Source organism: Heterodontus francisci, chromosome 5, assembly GCF_036365525.1.
Source record: "Heterodontus francisci isolate sHetFra1 chromosome 5, sHetFra1.hap1, whole genome shotgun sequence".
NCBI lineage: Eukaryota > Metazoa > Chordata > Chondrichthyes > Heterodontiformes > Heterodontidae > Heterodontus > Heterodontus francisci.
The window spans coordinates 143,270,305-143,277,924 of NC_090375.1; positions in this window are offsets into that span (position 1 = coordinate 143,270,305).

The window sequence follows — 7,620 nt, forward strand, 5'->3', positions numbered from 1 at the left end:
CAGGTGAAGCAGTGATTTACTTGTACTTCTTTCAATGTAGTATACTGTATTCGTTGCTCACAATGTGGTCTCCTCTACATTGGGGAGACCAAACACAGACTGGGTGACCGCTTTACGGAACACCTCCGCTCAGTCCGCAAGCAAGACCCTGAGCTTCCAGTTGCTTGCCATTTCAACACTCCCCCTTGCTCTGATGCTCACATCTCTGTCCTGGGATTGCTGCAGTGTTCCAGTGAATATCAACGCATGCTCGAGGAACAGCATCTCATTTACCGATTAGCCACACTACAGCCTGCTGGACTGAACCTTGAGTTCAATCATTTCAGAGCATGACGGGCCCCCCATTTTACTTTTATTTTTAGTTATTTTTTTCTTTTTCCTTTTTTTTTACATACTTTTCTAAAAAAAAAATTTTGTGTTTATTTTATTTTATTTCATCTTAGTTTGTTCAGTTTGCTTACCCACTGTTTTTTTCATGTTTGTACTTGCGGCTGTTCAATTTTCAGTCCATTAACACCCTTTCTGTACTAATGCTTTGTCTTTCAACACACCATTAACATATTGTTTGTCTTTGCTCCATGACCTTCTGGTCAGCTATTCTGTGACCTTGTCCTATCTACACCGTCTCCTTTGTTATCTCTTGCCCCACCCCCACTTTACTTGCTTATAACCTTTCACATTTCTAATATTTGCCAGTTCTGAAGAAGGGTCACTGACCTGAAACATTAACTCTGCTTCTCTCTCCACAGATGCTGCCAGACCTGCTGAGTATTTCCAGCATTTCTTGTTTTTATTACTGACAACATAAATATTGAATGAAAGCTTTAAAAGAAATGAACATGGAAAGACCTCTTGGTGATGTTTCATGAATGCCAAATTGTCTTGCAAAATATTCCTCGCTCCATTATTTTACTAAAGATATTAAATTACTTTTTAAAATGTCAGTTGTATATTTTAAATGCTTTAACACCTTTGTTAATATGAAGAGAAGAATTTGATAAGTGTATTAAGCATTAATTTGATAACATTATAAATAATAATTTCTCACTCCCTATATATATGTGTGTATGTGTGTTTCAGTGTGCTCTCATTGCTGTGAAAGGAATGTGTTGTTTCATTTTTTAACTGAAGCTGCTTAGTATGATTGTTTTTCTCGCTCAGCTTGCTTTTCCTGATATATATTAATGACGTAGACCTTGATGTATAGAGCAAAATTTCAAAATTTACAGATGATACGAAACTTGGAAGCATTGTGAACCGTGAGGAGCATAGTGTAGAACTTCAAAAAGATGCAGACAAGTTGGTGAAATGGGCAGACAGGTGGCAGATGAAGTTCAATGCAGAAAAATGTGAGGTGATTCATCTTGGCAGGAAGAACATAGAGTCATAGAGTCGAACAGCATAGAAACAGGCCCTTTGGCCCACCGCGTCCATGCCGACCATAATGCCTATCTATACTAATCCCACCTGCCTGCATTAATTCCATATCCCTCTATGCCTTGCTCATTCAGGTACCTGTCCAGATGCCTCTTAAATGTCGCTACTGTTCCTGCCTCCACCACCTCCTCAGGCAGCTCATTCCAGATACCCACTATTCTTTGTGTGAAAAATTTACCCCTTAGATCCCCTTTAAACCTCCTCCCTCTCACCTTAAATCTATGCCCTCTAGTTTTAGTCACCCCCTACCATGGGAAACAGACTCTGGCTATCTACCCTATCTATGCCTCTCATAATTTTATATGCCTCTATCATGTCCCCTCTCAGCCTCCTTCGCTCCAGGGAAAACAGACCCAGCCTATCCAATCTCTCTTTATAACTCAAGCCCTCCAAACCAGGCAACATCCTTGTGAATCTTTTCTGCACCCTCTCTAGCTTAATCACATCTTTCCTGTAGTGCGGCGACCAGAACTGCACACAGTACTCCAAATGCGGCCTAAGCAACGTTATGTACAACTGTAACATGATGTCCCAACTCTTGTACTCAATGCCTCGGCTGATGAAGGCAAGCATGCCATACGCCTTCTTCACCACCCTGTCTACCTGTGTTGCCACTTTCAGGGAACTATGTACTTGCACCCCAAGGTCTCTCTGCTCAACAACACTCCCCAGAGCCCTGCCATTCACTGTATATGTCCTGCCCTGGTTTAACTTCCCAAAATGCATCACTTCACACTTGTTTGCGTTAAATTCCATTTACCACTCCCTTGCCCACTTTCCCAGTTGATCTATATCCTGTTGTAACCTTAGACAACCTTATTCACTGTCCACTATACCACCAATTTTGGAGAGACAATATAGAATAAAGGGCACAATTCTAAAGGGATGCAGGAGCAGAGGGACCTAGGTATATATGCATAAGTCTTTAAAGGTGGCAGGACAGGTTGAGAGAGCAGTTAATAAAGCATACAGTATACTGGGCTTTATTAATAGAGGCATAGAGTACAAAAGCAAGGAAGTTATGTTGAATTTGTACAAGACACTAGTTTGGCCTCAGCTGGAATATGGCATCCAATTCTGGGTGCCACACTTGAGGGAAGATGTGAGAGCATTGGAGAGAGTACAGAAGAGATTCACGAGAATGGTTCCAGGGATGAGGAATTTCTGTTATGAAGCTAGATTGGAGAAGTTGGGACTATTTTCCTTGGAGAAGAGAAGGCTAAGAGGTGATTTGATAGAGGTATTCAAAAGCATGAGGGGTCTAGACAGAGTAGATAGAGAGAAACTGTTCCCACTCATGAAATGATCAAGAACGAGAGGGCACAGATTTAAAGTATATGGTAAGAGAAGCAGAAGTGATGTGAGGAATAACTTTTTCACGAAGCAAGTGGTTAAGGTCTGGAATGCGCTGCCTGAGAAAGTGGTGGAGGCAGGTTCAACTAAAACATTCAAAAAGGAATTAGATATGAAAAGGAAGAATGTGCAGGGTTATGGGGGTAAGGCAGGGGAATTGAACTGAGGGAATTGCTCTTTCAGGGAGCCAGTGCTGACGCGATGGCTGAATGGCCTCCTTCTGCGTGGTAACAATTCTGTGATTCTGTGTTATGAGCATTGACTGAAACTCCTGACGTGAATTTTTGTGAATAGAGATTGCAAATACAAAAATATTTTCAATTGATACAGGGTTTTGATGAGATCACATTTGGAGTACTTTCTGCAGTTTTGGTCTCCACATTTGTGAAAGGATGTACTAGCATTGGAGGCAGTACAGTGAAAGATCATTAAATTGGTCCCTGGGATGAGTGGGTTGTCCTATGATGAGAGACTAAGTAAATTGGGCCTATATTCTGTGGAGTTTAGAAGAATGAGAGACAAGCTCATTGAAACATACAAGATTCTGAAGGGGCTGGATAGGGTGGACGCTGAGAGATTGTTTCCACTGGTCGAGGAATCTAAAACACGGGAGCACAGTCTCAGGATAAGGGGCTGATCATTTAGGACTGAGATGAGGAGAAATTACGTCACTCACAGTGTTGTGAATCTTTGGAGTTCTCTACCCCAGAGGGATGCGGATGCTCCATCATTGAATACATTTAAGCCTGGGATAGACAGATTTTTGGTCTCTCAGGGAATCAAGGGATGTGGCGAGCAGGTGGGAAAGTGGAGTTGAAGTCTAAGAGCAGCCACAATTGCATTGAGTGGCGGAGCCACTGTTTATTTGTTGTGTTCCTGTGTTCTTCTGTTAACCAAATACTTTCATTTGGTTCACCTGTACTCCTTTGGTAAATTTCAATACTGGGTTGGGAGAGATATACAGTTTAAGAATCCCTTTAGCACAATAGCACTAATTCATCCTCTTGCCCAATAAGTAACTCTTCCCATGAAGCAATTGTCTCCAAGGATGCAAATAAACCTGAAACCCAGTGGAGTTTGTTTTTGCCATCGCCTGCTTGATAAGAATGAAGATTAAGCAATTCTGTGTGAGCTTGCATGGGTGTAGGTGTGAATGTAGTTACTGTCCTTTTCAGTATCCTCCCTCTGCTGTGGAAGTAACAATCTCACAATGATGAAATGCCATATCCTCAGGCAGGGCAAGTAGTGGCATGCAAAAATCTTTGTTTTTCCTTGGATTATCAGCTTCACCAGATAGAGATCCTCTCGCCCATTCATGCTGATAACTACACCCTAATGTATGTCTTTATTGCATGCATTTAAGTATCATTGCATAGGTCATGTTCTATGTCTGACAGGCAATTATTTGATCCTATATTTACAGCGTAGCGAGGGTATAACATTTGAAGCTATATTCCATCTATTTGCGAAACTTCACTCTCTTTTGTACATAATTTTCACTTCTGTTATCCATTTTCAATTTTTTTCTAGTGGGATAATGTTTTTCAGACAAGGCTAATGAGGATAATGAAAGCAGTCATATATTGTCACTTTTGTTTGCGGTAGGATTCCTTTGGATCTTTTGCTCCATATGTTATGTTAATTCTCTGTATGTAGGCAATTTAAATGTTCACTTCAAATGTTAGGTAATTTGAGAGTGTATTATCTATTAAGAGTTGCCTTATTTCTCAAGTATTGAGCTGTTGGTTTTGTCCTTTTAGGTAAGACGCGTCCCTGACTGGAATGTTGGACGTCTGCAAAATCACTTGCTGATTAAATGGATATCTCACAATCCATCCAAGTTGTTTGTCTGGAATTATGGAGATAGAAATTAATTTGGCATTGCTAATAACATTTAGATATTAACATATGTGATTGAAAGGGACTTCCTGCTACAATTTCAGGATTCTACATTGTTCATGGCTGCCAATGATGTGGCTGCAATGAATGAAATGACACAAAAATAAGAAGTTTGGCAGTTAGAAGGTGTGTAAAAAAACTTGAGAAAGACATAGGCAGCTTTGGAGAATGGACAGAAAGGGGGCAGATATGCTTAAAGTGGATAATCGTCACAAAACACATTTTGGGAGAAGTAACAAGAAAAAGAAAACTGTACTTTGTGTTGAGTCTGGGCTTGTTGGATTTATATTGGTTGCTGAGTCTTGGGTTTGACTTGTTATGTTTGATGTTGTACCTCGGTCAGGAACTTTTTAGCTTCCGTGTTGAGCCTGAACTTGTCACATCTCCCTTTGGACTTGTTGCATTTCCTGTTAGGCTTTAGTCTGGGTTTTTAAAGTCATAACCTCCTATCCAGCAGGAAATTTAACATCGAGTCCCAGTATAAATTAATTTGTATCTCTTCTCTACCCTGGGTGGTACTTCTAGCAGTCATTCCCCTCTCTTTCCTTCACCAAAAACTATACGTTGCTTCCAAGAATCATTTATTGGGCGTGGCTATCACTTCAGTTTAAAAAATTCAACCGATTTTGATGTGCAACATTCTTAAAAAGTTCTGTAAATTAATTCAGTTTATAAACTTACTGATCACAAATTTCCCCATCCTCACAGCTCTATGTTACTCACCTTTATTCCTTTCCCAGAGTTAGAAATCTTGATGGGTAAGTAAGTAGTAGGAGTTTTGGCATCATGATAGTTTGATAGAGTATTGTGGAATTATTTCAATGTTAATATATCAGTAGCCTGTATAGTTACAAGGGTGACAGACTGGAGCTGGAAAAATTTAGTCAGGCAACACGGCTGCTTCATTGACTTTGCGCCTGGTTCAGGTGGAAGTCAAATTTTCCCACATGTATCCGGTGATTCCGTATTCTACTGGTACGGAGGAGGCGCTGTGCTGTTGGAGATATCCTATCTGCTCTCTCAGGTGGTAAAAGATCCCATGACATTATTTAAAGAAGATAGGGGAGTTGTCCTAGTATCCTAGCTAGTATTTACTTCTCAACCAACACCTCTCAAAACAGAATTTCCATTCAGTTATCTCTGCAGTTTGTGGGCCATTGCTGTGCACAGATTGGCTGCCATGTTTGCTTACACTCCATTCCATGAGTATAAAGCAAATATGTGATGTATCAATCTGCACCAAGTACACAATGTATCAAACTATCTAGTATCACCACTGATCCAGAACTGAATGCCACAATGGACTTCACCTGGAAATATGTTGTCAAATATTCCTCTGGCTGACCAAGAAGTGCTTGCTCACATCAAAAAGGCCAGTTGTTCCTTTGGCAGACTGAAAGAGCAAGTCTGAGATTAAGTCGCACACTAAAGTGAAAGGACATAAAATTGGATAGGGCCAGAAAACGGACACAGGTATCATAATCAGTAATTAATCTGCGCATGTTGCTTCGGATAGAGGCCGCATGCAAACTTGTGTTGCTTACTGATTTGCATGAGAGCTGTGTGCAGTCAGTGCTAAACACGTTGCTGAGTGGTTGCATGTCTCATCAGGGGGTCCAATTTTGTGTGATGTTATAATCACTTAAAAATAGGTTGCACAACTTAAAGCCAGCCTGCACCACTTAAAGGGGACATGCGTTCTGGCTGCAAAAGATGATGAAACTGGATGCAGAAGACGTGTAGGTAAGAACAGTGAATTATGATGCAATAGGGCAGAGAACATGCTCCAAGGTTCTCTGGCTCTGCACTGGACACATTGGTGGAGGAGGTGGACAGGAGGGGAGAGGTCCTCTACCCACAGGAGGTCCTCCAGACAAACTATGCAAAGGCAGTGGAAGAAGATAGCTGTGGCTCTCAATGCCAGGAGTTTAGCCTGAGTACCTGCATGCACTGCTGCAAGAAATTCAATGACCTCACACGAATGGTCAAAGTCAGTGAAGTTACCTTCAAGTGTTATATCCCATCAGCTGCAGCATTAGCCTGACACAGGCGGCACAGTGGTTAGCGCTGCAGCCTCACAGCTCCAGCGACCCGGGTTCAGTTCTGGGTACTGCCTGTGCGGAGTTTGCAAGTTCTCCCTGTGACTGCGTGGGTTTCCACCGGGTGCTCTGGTTTCCTCCCACAGCCAAAGACTTGCAGGTTAATAGGTAAATTGGCCATTGTAAATTGCCCCTAGTGTAGGTAGGTGGTAGGAGAATGATGGGGATGTGGTAGGGAATATGGGATTAATGTAGGACTCGTATAAATGGGTGGTTGTTGGTCGGCACAGACTCGGTGGGCCAAAGGGCCTGTTTCAGTGCTGTATCTCTAAATAAAAAAAAACATTGCTCATTGTACCACATCTGCATCACTCACCTACAATAATCTCTATCAATTATGACTGATACATAACATTCATAGCTTCGTCTTAGGCTCACACATTTAGCACTGAAGCAAGTCTCACACCCACATCTCTCAGCTTGCACACACTGCCAGCTATTCAATCCCCATAAATCCAAACCAGTTGTGACTAGTCCAGTTGACCATGGAAATCGGGACAACTGGACCAGTCATATTGGTTCCTGATGACCATTTGTACTTGTTCCAGTTGAAAATTATATTAGCTCCAATTGAAACCAGTGAACCTGGTTCCAGTTGAAAATTATATTGCTTACAGTTGTGAGTGGTCAGACTGGTTTCTGGCTCAACTCATTTCATTTGAGACTGGAGTATTAACTAGTGAAAAGTGTTCAAATAAGTACCACTAACAAGTGAAAACTAATTGTGTGGTGTGTGCTATAGTCATGCAGTGAAGCTAAAAATGCTCTTGACTGCAGTGTTCATTTCAAATTTCATTGTGATGCAGAAAACACAAAACACAGTTAAATAGCA